This window comes from Acomys russatus, chromosome 20 (assembly GCF_903995435.1).
Source record: "Acomys russatus chromosome 20, mAcoRus1.1, whole genome shotgun sequence".
NCBI lineage: Eukaryota > Metazoa > Chordata > Mammalia > Rodentia > Muridae > Acomys > Acomys russatus.
Genome location: NC_067156.1, coordinates 6,149,110 through 6,163,972, shown reverse-complemented (window position 1 = coordinate 6,163,972; position 14,863 = coordinate 6,149,110). Strand labels below are relative to the sequence as shown.

Here is a 14,863-nt window from a genome sequence, read left to right as displayed (position 1 = left end):
CTCTTAGGATCACCATCGTTACCTCCACGTCAAAGGAGGGTGAGCCTTACGCTTCAAGGTTGCTCAGAACCAGTCAACACTTGAACACGTAACACGCAAAGAAATGAAAAGTATGTAACTATGCAAAATTAATAGCCTGGAGAGCTTAGAGACGTGAAGCCACGTTCTAGAACTAATTCTTGATGTAAAATTTAAATTAGGTTAGCTGTGAAATTAACTGATGATGTTTTCACTTCTCAGAAACCGTAACTAAATGCAGCAGACAAAGCATAGGACACTGGTCCCCGGCATTTGCTTGAGAAAACCTTGGATATTAACAACAATTCAAGTTTCAACTCAATCCAGCCATTCGAAATATTTGTCAAAATTTTGGGCACCGTTTCATGAATGAGAAGTCATAGTTTTCCTAGTATGCACTGTCCTATATGGCAGGTGAGTGAATGAAATAGATTATGAAAACTGGAAAATGTCACAACGACCTCAAATACTCAGTCTGTCACAAGCAAGTCTAATCAGAAGTTGCTCCCTGGACGGTGACAACTTAAAAGGTCCATGGGACACTGGGGGCAAACAGGGGCCTGTAAATTCATGGAAGAACAATACATGCCAGTGAAGTTTAGCTCAGAGAGCATTAACTGTGCCCTGGAAAATCACTCAGCCTGGGAATTCCCTGTAAGATAAGATAAGATGGTCCCATGTGCTGGCAAGAAGCCAAGGCACAAAAAGAACAGCTCTCAAGAAGTCCATTTGACCTAATTGCCCACTTTGTCCTCAGGTGATCTGACTTTTTGTTGTGGTAGGAGTTCTTTATATATTGTGGATACTAATCCTATCAGAAGTCTAAACAGCCAAATTTGCAGAAGCAGAAAGTACGAGGGTACCCCATAGAGGCTGAAGGGAGTGAAAAGGGGCCTAGTTGTCTGACGGATGAAGAGTTTCTGTTTCTTAGCATGAGAAATTTTAGAAATCTATTTTACAACATATATATATATCTTACCATTGAGCAGCACACCAAAAGCAAGTAAAATGGCAAATTTTATGGTATGTACTTTGCTGTAAGTTTTAAGATGAGTAAAAGTAAAAGCATCGTGAGAGAAAAATAAACTAGATTTTGTTTCAGAGGAACTGGAGTCAGAAGGCCAGTGCACCAAAGTTTACCATTAGGACAGACTGTCTGGACTGCAAAGCTCAGGACAGTTTCACTATTTAATGCTTTCAAAGTAAGTTTCTTGCAGTTTTGTTGTGAAGTGATAGAAACTACTTGAATGCAAACTAAGGAATCACAGGTTCAGTTCACTTGATTTTCTTTTGCCCTAGTTTGGTCAAGATAATTGCTAGCATATTTGGAGCTAAATTTTAAACCTCAATATGCGTTAATCAATGATTTTTTTCCCTTTTTAATTTCTGTAGTCTTGTTCTTTGCAAAGTTCTCCACAAGCTGCCAGCTTCAGCTTGTCCGGGTTTGATAGGCAGGGCCTGAAAGCTACTGGGTCTGTTATTACCAGTGACAACTTCATCCAAAGTCGCTGTTGAAGTCCCTCAAAGCACATCCGGCACTTAAAAAGCCCTTGGCTGCGCTGTTCTTAAACAGGAACAAGGAAAAGGAGCAAGCAAACATAACCTCTGCTCAAACCAGAAAAATTCTCAAGTCTTCATAGTCCATGAGATAACCTATTATTGACTTGTCCTTCAGGACTGTGGGTCGGAGCCCTAGGGAGAAGAGCAAAGGTGAGTTCCCAAAGGACAAGGCAAGGGCTTCTGTTGCTGGGGAGCCCATAGTCACTTAAGCCACCAGACTGCACTTGAGGGCCAGGACTCAGAGTCAGGTTGAGCCGGAACCAGCTGGGATAGAGGGAAGGGAGATTAAAGGCGGGAGGCGGAGCCGCGGGGCTGCGGGGGCGCGGCTGGCGGTGGCGGGAGGACTCGTGGGCGGTGCCGCAGCCCCTGCCGCCTGCCTCAGAGCTCTGCGGGGCCCGGAGCTGCTCTGCTCGCCTAGTACTCCGTTCTGGCACCCAGCGGCCCGCCGCGCGGAGAGGTTCCGCAGAGTTTGCCCCGGAGCGTGGGCAAGTTTCTTCCCTAGCCCGCTCTGCCGGAGCAGTACCTGCAAAGAGCCGGGGACCGATGCCAAGGTAACCAACCGCACTGGGGCTGGGGGATACTCGGTACCCTGAGTCAGTACGCTTTCGGGCTTCTGCGCGGTGGGCGCTGCTGTGGGCGGGCGAGATGTGCATGGTACCTTCATCACCCCCCGGGGTTAAGAGTGTCATCTTTTGACTCGTGTAATTCCCTCTTGGGTCATTGGCCGACTTCAGTACACTTTGTTAGACCTGCAAGGTGCTGGGAAAGAGAGAGGGTCTGAAGACTTGGAGGCTAGTGTATGCACTCAGGGATAACTTAGTGGTTACCTGGACTGAACTCCTGCCCACATCCCACTCCCATCCCCGAGGTCCACCGTGAACTCCAGTATTCTGGAGACACACCGGGTCGGGACAGGTAAAGCTTGGAAACAGGACACCGGAGAGAAGAGCGTTGAGTGTTGAGTTTCCCAGCGCCGGTCTGTCCAGTCCTCTGGCTTGTTTGGTAGAAAGACGAGCGTCCCTGCCCTAGTGCCTCCTTTGCACTGGCCCCAAACTCTGCAAGACTTTGCAGAGACTGCCAGCCAGGCTAGAGCTAAATACCCAATCCCAGGCTGGGTGTTGGTGGAGCAAGAGAGGTCTTGAGAGGGGTAAACTGAGCCTCAGGTGTGAAGAAGGTGAGTGAGGAAACATGCATGGTTTCCATCACTGTGGGGTTCCTCTTGTGCCATTTCCCACCCTTCTCTCTTCTGCCGCCTTCGAACATCCTGCCCATCCGCATGTTTCTATAGAAAGGCTAAAAGGTAGTTACTAATGTCTAACGTCTCTCAGGAGTTCTTGTCAACTAAGTTCCCAAGTGTGAAGTCTACAGCTGTGGTCTCTCTCTCTCTCCCTCTCTCTCTCTCTCTCTCTCTCTCTCTCTCTCTCTCTCTCTCTCTCTCTCTCTCTCTTTCTCTCTCTCTCTGATCCCAGTTGACTGTCCCCAATCAGCCCGCAAGCAAACTGTACCTGAATCTGTGGTGGAGTTTTGAAGGGAATGTATGTAAAAAGCAGACTGTTTCTGTGAGCAACCCCCACCTTGTTGTACCAAGGAATCCAAACCCAAACACTGTGGATGTTTAAATAGGAAATTTCTCGTTTCGGGTTCCCCCCTTTCTGATTACCAGTATTCACTCCCCAAAATTATTCTAGTTGTATGTCATTTTATTTTTACTATCCCTGCTCCTGCCGGCTTAAAGAACAGGGACTTCTTGCAGACGCACACAAAGCACAGTGTGACCATACTTTGTATCTATTGGTCTCCCTGATTCAAGGGCTCTGCCACCTGCCACTTCCCCAGCATAATCATAACACCATATGCCTGTCCACCAAATTGAGGATAAGAAGAATATCATTGTTTTCCATGGGCAAAAGTTCTCAACTTCCACATTTATTATTGCTGTTTAAATGAAGCGCTTCAGCCAAAATGAATCCCTTTGAGACAGAATGAATTTATAATTCTATCCAAAGCTTTCAGACAGAATACCTGGACACTCACAGTTGCTTAGTAAAAGGGGGAAATTAAACTATCATTAAATGGGAAACATTGTGATTAAATAGTCAGTAAGAAACGGTGCTTATCAAACACCTAGAAACAATGAGGAGTAATTTTTTTCTTGTTTCATCTGCTTTTTAACATCTCCATTAGGATAGCACCTCCCTTGAGAAAACTAGTACCTTGCATATAGAGTTGGTATTTACTAACTGAACATCAGATTGTGAGAGCTTGGTGACAGTCCAAAAACAAGTGTTTTAAATCATCCCCAAACCATCTGTTCTCTCCCACTCCCTTGCAGCATGAGGGTTTATTCTCACAGGTACTTGAGCCTGCTTCCTCACTTCACACCTTTGCTTGAGCATCCCCAAAGCTGACACTAACACCGAGTTGACCCGAGCTTCACAAACGTTGTCAGGCTCCTAAGTTTCCCCAGCACACCTTTGGTTCCACCCAAGGAAGAAATCGAAAGTCTTGAGCCATTTAGCCAAGGAGAGTCTAACTCTCTGTACTTTCATCTTCTGATACTACAGAGAAGCTGGACATTAATGCAGCCACAGTGTCTTCCAAATGATATTATTTTCCTTCGTGGTGGAAATGGGCATCATTTGGTGCCCCGAGGACATGGGTGTAACATGTCTTGATCTCTAAAGGTGAATATAACTGCCTTCTGGGTCTACCATCTTCTGGGAAAAAAAAAAAAAACACTACAAAGTACAAAACTAATATTTCAGACATTGAAGGAAATAGATATAGGGAAAGAGAGATGGCTCACTGGGGTGAGGTGCCTGCTGCCAAGCTTGATGACCTGACGTCAATTCCCAGGACTTACATAACAGGAGGAGCGAACAGACGCTACCTAGCTATCCTCCATCCTTCCTCTTATGCACACACAGCACACACATCTGCTGTTTCACTTACTTTATCCAAGTATGTGTCTCTGAAAAAGCACCACGGCCAAGGCTACTTATAAAAGATGGCATTTAACTGAACTTATGGCTTCATGATTAGAGTCCATGATGGTGGAGCAGAGGGTTGGCGGTAAGAATAGCTAATAGCTCACACCGTGAACCAGAAACAGGAAGAAGAATGCATTCTGGGAATGGCACTAGTCTTTTGAAACCTCAAAGTCCACTCTGAGTAACACACCTTCCCCAACAAATCCACACACCCTAATCCTTCCCATAGAGTTTCACCAAGTATTTAAACATATGGGACTATAGGGCCATTCTTATTCAAATCACCACACCACACCCCCTGCCCCCCCCCACACACACCATATATAGACCTAAATAATGCATGGTACTTCTTCCACAAATATTGCCATGCATAACACAGGGTGGTTTATAGAAGATGAATGATTTATGGATAATAGTATTCTACACATATGTCTTGGATGTGAATGAGTCAGTATGCATGCAATTGACAAATTCAGTACAATCTCTGTTTTATACATGTTATCATCCAAGAGAAATTGAAGGTTTTCAAATCCCTCTCCATCAAATTCCCCATTCTATAACTCAAATATTAGAAAGGATTTTGTGTATATGTATGCACTCATGTGTATGCAGATGCACCTTGTGTGTGAGTGTGTGTGGATGCATGCATGCACATGCATGTGGAAGCCACAGAAGAAGTTTTGTGGTTGTTTCTCCTCAGGTTTATCAACCGTGTTTTTTGAGACAAGGTCTCTCATAGGCTTGGGGCTTACCGTTAGGCTTGGCTGACCTACCAATGAGCCCCATAGCTATCTCTCTACACCTCCCCAGCTCTGAGATTGCAAAGTTGCACCACTGTGGACTACTTTTTGCATAGGCTCAAATTTCGCTTTAAGTCTTTATGTTTATTTATGTCACAAAAATTCTGTGTGCACACACGTGTGTGTATCTGCTCACACAGTTCAGAAGTTGCCCTATCCCCCAAAGTTTGGGGATTGTTTTCACTCAAAATTAAATCCTAAAGGATGGACAGAATGTTAGAAATATTACTTTTACTCAGATCTGGCTATAGCACCACAAATTACTTTCTTCATTTTAGGGGAAAGATTGGGGTGATTTTGCTCATATTGCAAGTATTTGATACCTAAAGAATAGTGAAATACAGAGCAGGGCTTCCTGTCACCTGTGTCATGGACTACCCTGATCTTAAGGCTTTAATTTAGAGGAAGCAGCACAGTAAAGAGAATAAATCCAAAACTATAGATAATTCTGAATGTAAAGTTCCCCTTAAAAATATGGTCTGATTTAAATCTTTGTTTCTACATAAGAATGTGAGACCTCTTATTTTTTGGTGTACTAAAAATGAATTATTGAGGGGAAGCTGTTCTACCATGTATAGTAAGCACTCTGAATTATTCATTCTAATGAGAGGAATAGAGGCAAAGATAATCTAAAATCATGGTTATTTAAAAAGCCATTTGTGTTTGTCTTTAGAATACGTTATGTGTTTGGTTTGAAAAGGATTTCATTGTTATTGTGGGCAAGTTGCCTTTCTAATTCTGTTTTTGTTTAGGTTAATTTTTAAATGAGCTTACATGGCTCAAACACCCAAACCAGTTTCTAAGGAGGTGGGGCAGGTGGGCATCTTGCCCAGAAACAAGCTGGGTGACAGAAATAAGCAAATCTGGAACAAAAACTTTTCAGTGAATTATCCACAATCCACAGCAAAATAATCAAGACTATTGTATGTCATTTAATGGACATGTCAAGCATTGGATATAGTCCTGGGAAAATGAGGTGTGTGTGTGTGTGTGTGTGTGTGTGTGTGTGTGTGTGTGTGTGTGTGTCTGGACACATGAGACTGAAGGCAACTGGTGGTAGCTCTCTAACATATTTTCTGAGGTAATCCTTGAACCTGAAGCTCACTGATTGACTCTATTGCCTTGTCAGTGAGCTCCAGGGATCTGCCAGTCCTCAGCTCCCAGTGCTGGGAATACAGGCAGGGACTTCCGCTGCAAGCTTTTTACTTGAGTGCTGGGGCAGCTGAGTGCAGGTGCTCAATGGTTCTACAGCAAGGCCTTCAGGTACCGAGCTATCGCCTCAGCCTCCATCTAAGGGTGGTTTAGTCCAAATTTGGGGACATATGTCTCACTTCACATCTAACAGAGGTTAGTCATATGTCTTAGAGAATCATAATGAGTGTTTATGAAAGCTAAACAGAAACATTAATTTACAGGTTTCACAAAAGCTGAATTTTCAAGTGTTTTCCTAAAGCCCACACCTGTGCACGGTGTTAAGTGGCATCCCCAAACCTTGTGGAGAAATTTGCAGAATCAGTGGCAGCGAGAAGCCATCTGAATGAGGTATTTGGCTCCTTTGATCTCTGCACCTATGTTCCAAATCAAAACCTCATTTCGTCAACGGGCCTCTTTCAAGTTTCCACTGTTACGTGGACCTGGCTAGATAAAATAGTTGAAGTTCAACAAGACTGCCAATTTTAAAGATTTCTATTGTGTTTTGCAAAAGCTCTAGGGAAAAATTGCTTGTGGATGAAATAGTTGCTAGAACAAGAAGCTGCTTCTCACCCACAGCAGTTGCAGTTAAACGCTTTGTTTATAGTCAGTGTTTAGTTGCATATAGTCTGTGTGGAGTCACTGACCCTGTGGACTCAAAAGGATCGGGAAACTGCTGGGTCAAAGGTTAGGTGTGCCAAAAATATATGATTGGAAGAGCAGATAAGATCATTTTTTTTATTGCAAGAATTCACAGCCAAATTGTAGCTTTTATAGATGTGGAGAGAAATGCCAATAGGAAAGGAGATGTAGCCTTCAGCGTGGAGACTATGTCCTCAGAGTAAAGGCACTAACTGCTAAATGTGGAGGGATACATTCTAGTTTTTATAAAGCATGACATTTTTCAGAAACTAGACTAGAATGAGTATTTTAAAGGAAATATTGTGGTTGGAAACATAAAAATTGAGACCTACAGGATATATATGTGTGTGTGTGTGTGTGTGTGTGTGTGTGTGTGTGTGTGTGTGTGTGTGTGTTTTACATTTATTATGGGAATCTATTTCTCCTGGTCAGTGCTGACATGTTAGAATGAAAATCATACATTTTTCACAGAGATTAAAAAGGCTTTTAAAATACTTTATTACAACTTAATAGTTAAGGAAATGACGGTGGCCCAGAGGGGTCCTGGTGAGTTGATGGCTACACTGGTAGTGAATGGCAGAGCAGAAACCAGACACCCACTCTGACTGACTCCAACCCAGACACTGCGTGGTAAACTGCGAAGTAAGACATGAGTGCTAGGGCTCTCTGCCTGGGACAACATCACTGGTCTGTGGTGGTTATAAAGCAAAATGATGCAGAGGTCTTGATGAATGCAGAAGTCTGATTGGATGACCAGTCGCTGCATCAGACTCTGGTCCTTGGCCTTTCGTCTCCACCTCCTGATAAAAACGAATATTTTGTGTTAATTCATTAATATTTTGAAGTGTAATTTGCACTGATGTACTTAGCTAAAATATCAGTATTGCAAAGGGACCCCAAGTCAACATTGATTTGTAACCATGTGCATTTCTCTGTGCTGCTTAAAGATAACTTCACAAGGACACAGAAGGGAGCCAGAGCTCCTGTGCGTGCATATGCATTAGTATAGATGCACACATAATAAATGTGAATTTAGACAATAAATATATAGAAGAATTGGGGTGTAAGGAATCCAGGAAAATGAGACAGCGAGGGTAGACAGAAACAAAGGTAGACTAATCACCAAGCAGGCTCACTTGTGTGGAGAAGGAAGAAGGAAAGAGTTGTTACTGTCAGATGGGGAACACGTGCCAAGTCAAATAGAGACGGTTGGAGCAGGAGAAATCTGGACCTGTGTTTCTGCAAATTAGACAGTGAACACTCTTAACTCTTTGCCTCCAAACTTCTGACAGCTCCATGGAGCATGTTCACTCTGTTTGTTACTTAGTGGTAGAAACTCTACTGCAAAGGGCTCTGCTGTTGACTTCCATGGTGTTGGAAACAAATGAAACTCAAGGGAAAACTATGGATTCAGTGCTGCTGCTGCTTTCCAATTCTATTACTGTTACACTGTTTCTGCTCCAAAGTCAGATGGCAGAGCACGCAGAGTGCCTACACCCCCTAGCAACCTCGCTGTACACTGCTAGGCTTTGGTTGAAATTCTTTACAAATTCCTAATTATGAAAGGCACCGTCCTATGCTTTGATATTCAGAAGCTCCATTCAATGCCACATGTGTTATTGTATGAAATATTTAGGAGGTTTCATTATGTGGGAGCCCCTGACCTCCTACTGAAAGGCATAGTCACTGCTAACCAGACTCCAACTGTGATTCCTCTGAGGGTACACACCCCTTCCTAAGATATTGCCAAAGGGCGACACTACCCTCATTGAAAGCCATAGAGCTATGGAAACAGGATCTTTATGTAGGCTGAGATTATGTCTCATGCTGCTACTGTCTGGTCACACTTCCGTTAAGTGGGATCCACTAACTCACTAACTCACTTGCCCCCAGTGTCCTGTCCTCAGTATTGGAGGCATGGACTGCGTTGCCCTCTAACTCGGGTTTGTGTTCTGCCTTTACTTCTGTTGTCACATTTGTAAAAACTCTCCTCTCGTGCTCATACTCATTTCTCTTAAGGATCTGTTCATTTGTAGATAACTATGAATGGTGAATTCAAGTATATAAATGGACTGATATTTTTCACTCTCCCAAGCTTTAACCTTGTTTCAATACATATCTATAGAGAGAATTTAAGGCTTTCATGCACAGATATGAATAAAAATATATATATTTACACACATTTGTATTTTGTGTATGTGTTTATATTATATTTGCTTATGTGTATAATATATATATATATATATAAGTTTAGACACTAGAAACAGAAAGAAAAATCCTATTAAAGTTGCATTTTTAATGTTCCTGAAATATGCTTATGCAAACAAGAAATTGAACTAGTCCAATATTAGAAGTAACACATAATATATAATGCTTTGAAGCATGCTTTAGCAAAGGCCAAAATCTATTGCCAACCAAAATAAACTATTGAATTAGAATTTTGTTATACTGCTTGAAGTAAATGTGTCCAAGCTAGAATATAGGAGTTGGAAGATTATAGAGTTTCATTGTTTGCCTTAGAGATATTTAATCCTTGCAATGTTTATCCCTTAAAAGCATACTAATTTATCTTCTCTTCACAAAAATCTAGTATGGTGAGAGAGTTTTGAGGAGTGTGTGTGTGTATGTGTGTATAGATATACATGTGATATAAAGTTATATAAAATGCAGGAAAAATGTAAATGTTCTTACTTCCAATATTTTTCTTTATGTCCATATATAAATCTTACTTGTGAGAATGAGAAATTAATACAAAATATCATCTCAATATTAGACCTAAGAAAACAATATTGACAAATGACCACATTGTAATACATTTATTTTCATAGATATGTCCCACTTTGATGTGTCTTTCACACATTACATAACTTACTCCCTTTAAAGCAGAAGCACTTGGTGAAGATCAGGGTGTATCTGTATGTACAGGAGTAACAATTGCTTTGACGGGGCTCTAGATTCTCTACACTGAAGGTCATGGGTCTCCTATGTGAAAAGGAGCTTTTCCTACAACAGAGATGCAGCCATGGTTTGGAGCACAATTTGCTTTAGGGCTGTTTCACCGTGGATGGTTTATTGGCACTGCTAGACTCTTGGTCAATTGAGTGACTCAAGTCCAACCTCAAGTTGACCGCCTGAGTTTCCTCCATCTACCTTTGTTACAGTTTCTAATGTTGGTACAACAATGCGGTGGGAGTTGAAGAAAGAGAAAGTTGTCCTGTGGGATTGTGGGGTGCTTAGGACAGGAAGAGCTGCTGTCATCCCCAAGAAGATCTAAAGAAGCAGTGAAATTTTATTAGGATATCTGCCGTTTCTTGTTCTGGTTTTTATTCTTGGGAGAAATAAAGGCAAATATTATAGTGCAGCCATCCTTCATCTCTCCTGTTCACTTTATGATACAAGAGGAACCGTCATGAGGATGAACAGATGCAATGCACCCATCATCCCATTCATATAACCCCCTTTTACTACAGAAATGAGGTGTTGCCATAGCTGAACTCTACAGAACACAATTTGGAAAAGGAAAACACCTATCCTGTGTTTTCCTGGTGGATACTTCATAATCTCACGCCGTTAATGAAAATAGAAAAGCACACAAGAGAGAGACATGTCCAAGAGTGTGATATTTACTTTTTCAGCAGTTTCACAACCAGGAAGTCCCTTAATTCCACTTAGCTCAGCGATCATTTCTGTCATTTCCCTCTCTTTATTTTTACATCAGAAAAAAAAATGAAAGCACTGTCAGCTTGTTTTAAGGAAACATCATCTGTGAAGTCTTAGGGAAAATGACCTTTGTTCTTCACTTTAAAAGTTAGGTTCATGGATTTTAAATGTTAGAGATATGTTGATTATGATGGAGGCTGATATGCTGAAAATTATTGTACAATCTGTCTAGAAAATGTTTTTAATTTTTAAAATAGTGCAAGTACGGGCAATGCTGTCACAACCAGAGTTTATACACTTATAGAAGTTTTTGGTATACTGACTTTTAGATTATATTTGTCAATACTTTTTATTGTATTATCTGTTCAGAAATTGCACCATTTTATAAAATCTTGAATATAATGTGAAAAAAAGTTAGGTTCAAAGTGACATAAAGGTAATGAGTTTTAGAAACATATTTCTAAACAAATTTGTTTTGTTTTTCACAGAATTCTTTAAATAGGAAGTCAAAATTTAGGCAAATTATCCAGAGAGATAAAACAGTATCTGGAGAGATGTCTCAGAAATTAAAAGCACTTGGCACTCTTAGAAAGAACCTGGGTTCGATTCCCAGCACCAGTGTGATAACATACACACATCTGGTGCAAAGACATACATGTAGGCAAAACCCCCATAAAATAAAATTCAAAAATATTAAAGCTTTCTTGTAAATGATGTCATTGGACTGAAAGTGTACTACCTATATGCTGTTACATTTTAGCCTGTGCCGTTTGCACTTTGTTTTCAGCTAGGACCTTTGATGATCAGGGAGAACAGGCCTGCGACTTCTGTATGGCTCATATCAGCTGCAGGAAGTGCTGCAGTTTCTCCAGCTCTTTGTACCTGGAGCCCTACCTTTACCTAACATACCACAATATAACTTGAGCCTACGTATGCATCACTTGAAAACCATGCAGAGTTATCTTCTTTTTCAGATACTGAAGACAGGGACATTGCAGCAGCATTCAGAGAAGAGGTGAGTTTGAATATCACTTAGCTCCCAAGTACCAGAGATCGTCCACTTAGACCCTCAGGACTTTGGCTTTTTTGAGGTTTTCCCCTCACACAGATTTCAAGTACTGTTCAGCAAGAAGTTTATGAGGTATCGATGCACATTTAAATATAGAATACTCTAGGACCCATAAACATAACTCAGAGAGCCCCTATAAATTTACCAAACTTGGAACACCTTTGCTTACGCCCGTCACACAAACCTCTTGGGTTTTGTCTCGACAGTCCCCCACCTTCAGCCACCATCAAGTCTTTCATCATGTTTTGGGATTTGCTCCCATGGTACATTACAGACACACTTTGTCACCACTGGTGTGTAAGCTGTCACTCTTCTGATAGATCGTAGCAGACATGCCACTCTTCCAGTACAGGAACAGACAAGCCTCTGCCCCATTGCATAGCTAGTTATCACGCTTCTGACTGCACGTGTCACTTACATAGACTCCCATCACTTTCTTCAAGGAGAAGACCAAAACTACACACCTGATTCCTCGAAGCCCAGAGAGGTCAGACTCCTGCACTCTCATCTCTTCCCCATGCATCCTCTTCACTCTGCACCAGCTGGCTGGCTGGCTTCCACGTGTCCCAACTCCCCGCACTCTGTCTCATCCCATCCCCCAAACAATCTGAACACCGTGCTCAGATACTGCCTGGTTAAATCTTTGTTAATGCTATCACTATAGCAACTCAATTTCAGCCCCTCAAGTGAGCCAAATTGCTCATGATATAAGTTTACATGCAAACACACAAATACATACTCTGTATGCATAAATATTCAAGTTATGTACCCACATCCTTTAGAATTCCCTTCGTTAGTGTGACTTATAAGATATAGGGTCCATCCAGTTTGGTGTTTGTTGTATTCTTCCAGAAGTAATCTGCCAGAGTGCTTGCCTCAGGGTTGGGTGAAGTAAACATTTGCGGAATAAATGATGAGTATTCATTTATTTATTCCTGCAAGTGGCCGTTCTTTCACATATACCACACGTCTTAGGCAGCCAGTGTTCTATTGCTGTGGAGACACCATGACCACAGCAACTCTTATACAGGAGGTCATTTAACTGAGGCTTGCATACACTTTTAGAGGGTTAGTCCATTATACTCATGGCAGGTGGCATGGAGGCACACAGGCAGTCATGGTAGCTGAGACTTCTACATCCAGCTCTGAGGGCAGCAGGAAGAGAGAGGCACACTGGGCTTGGGTTGCTTATTTGAAACCTTAAAGTCCACCCCCAGTGACACACTTCCTTTTTTTTTTTTTTTTTTTTTTTTTCTTAAAAAAAATTAATTTATTATAATTTATTCAGATTTTTTTTTAATGAATATTTTTTTTATTAATTTATTCTTGTTACATCTCAATGTTTATCCCATCCCTTGTATCCTCCCATTCCTCCCCCCCTCCCATTTTCCCATTATTCCCCTCCCCTATGACTGTTCCTGAGGGGGATTACGTCCCCCTATATATTCTCATAGGGTATCAAGTCTCTTCTTGGCTACTTGCTGTCCTTCCTCTGAGTGCTACCAGGTCTCCCCCTCCAGGGGACATGGTCAAATGTGAGGCACCAGAACACCTGAGAAAGTCGTATCACACTCTCCACTCAACTGTGGAGAATATTCTGACCATTGGCTAGATCTGGGAAGGGGTTTAAAGTTTACCTCCTGTATTGTCCTTGGCTGGTGCCTTAGTTTGAGCGGGACCCCTGGGCCCAAATCTGCCTATCATATTGTTCTACTTGTAGATTTCTAGGACCCTCTGGATCCTTTTATTTTGCTGTTCTCCCATGCGTCTCTCATTTAGAGTCCCAATAGGATGCCTTCCCCTCTGTCCCAGTTTCCTGGTAAGTGAAGGCTTTTGTGGGACATGCCCCTTGGGCTAGTATGCAGATATAAGTGAGTATATACCATTTGATTCTTTCTGCTTCTGGGTTAACTCACTCATTATGATCATTTCTAGCTCAATCCATTTATCCACAAATTTAGGGAATTCCTTGTTTTTAATAGCTGAGTAGTATTCCATAGTGTATATGTACCACAGTTTCTTTATCCACTCTTCTACTGAGGGACACTTAGGCTGTTTCCATGTTCTGGCTATTATGAATAAGGCTGCTATGAACATGGTTGAGCAAATTTTCTTGTTGTGTGCTGGAGCATCTTCTGGGTATATTCCAAGGAGTGGAATAGCTGGGTCTTGAGGAAGCCCTATTCCCATTTTTCTGAGATAGCACCAGATAGATTTCCAAAGTGGCTGTACTAGTTTGCATTCCCACCAGCAATGAAGGAGTGCTCCTCTCTCCCCACATCCTCGCCAGCATGTGGTGTCGCTTGAATTTTTGATCTTAGCCATTCTGATGGGTGTAAGATGGAATCTCAGAGTTGTTTTGATTTGCATTTCCCTGATGACTAAGGAGGTTGAGCATTTCTTTAAGTGTTTCTCAGCCATTTGATACTCCTCTGTTGAGAATTCTCTGTTTAGTTCCAAGCCCCATTTCTCAATTGGGTTATTCGGTTTGGTGGTGTTTAATTTCTTGAGTTCTTTATATATTTTGGATATTAGACCTTTGTCAGATGTAGGGTTGGTGAAGATTTTTTCCCAGTCTGTAGGCTGTCGCTTTGTTCTCTTGACAGTGTCTCCTGCCTTACAGAAGCTTCTCAGCCTCATGAGGTCCCATTTATTAATGGTTGACATTAAGGCCTGGGCCGTTGGTGTTCTGTTCAGGAAGTTGTCTCCTGTGCCAATATGTTCCAGGCTCTTTCCCACTTTTTCTTCTAAGTGGCTTAGTGTCTCTGGTTTTATGTTGAGGTCTTTAATCCACTTGGATTTGAGTTTTGTACAAGGTGACAAATATGGGTCCAGTTTCATTTTTTTACACATAGACCTCCAGTTAGACCAGCACCACTTGTTGAAGATGCTATCCTTTTTCCATTGAATGGATTTGGCTTCTTTGTCAAAAA

The 14,863-nt window shown here is 41.8% G+C and overlaps 1 long non-coding RNA gene across 1 annotated transcript in view; it reads left to right on the top strand.

The window, feature by feature from the left end:
• Positions 1-1,850: 1,850 nt before the first annotated feature.
• LOC127204460 (uncharacterized) overlaps positions 1,851-14,863 on the top strand; it is a 41,792-nt gene continuing 28,779 nt past the window's right edge. The window contains exon 1 of the long non-coding RNA XR_007832470.1: positions 1,851-2,129. This is a non-coding gene — a long non-coding RNA (uncharacterized LOC127204460). The remainder of the gene's footprint in view (positions 2,130-14,863) is intronic.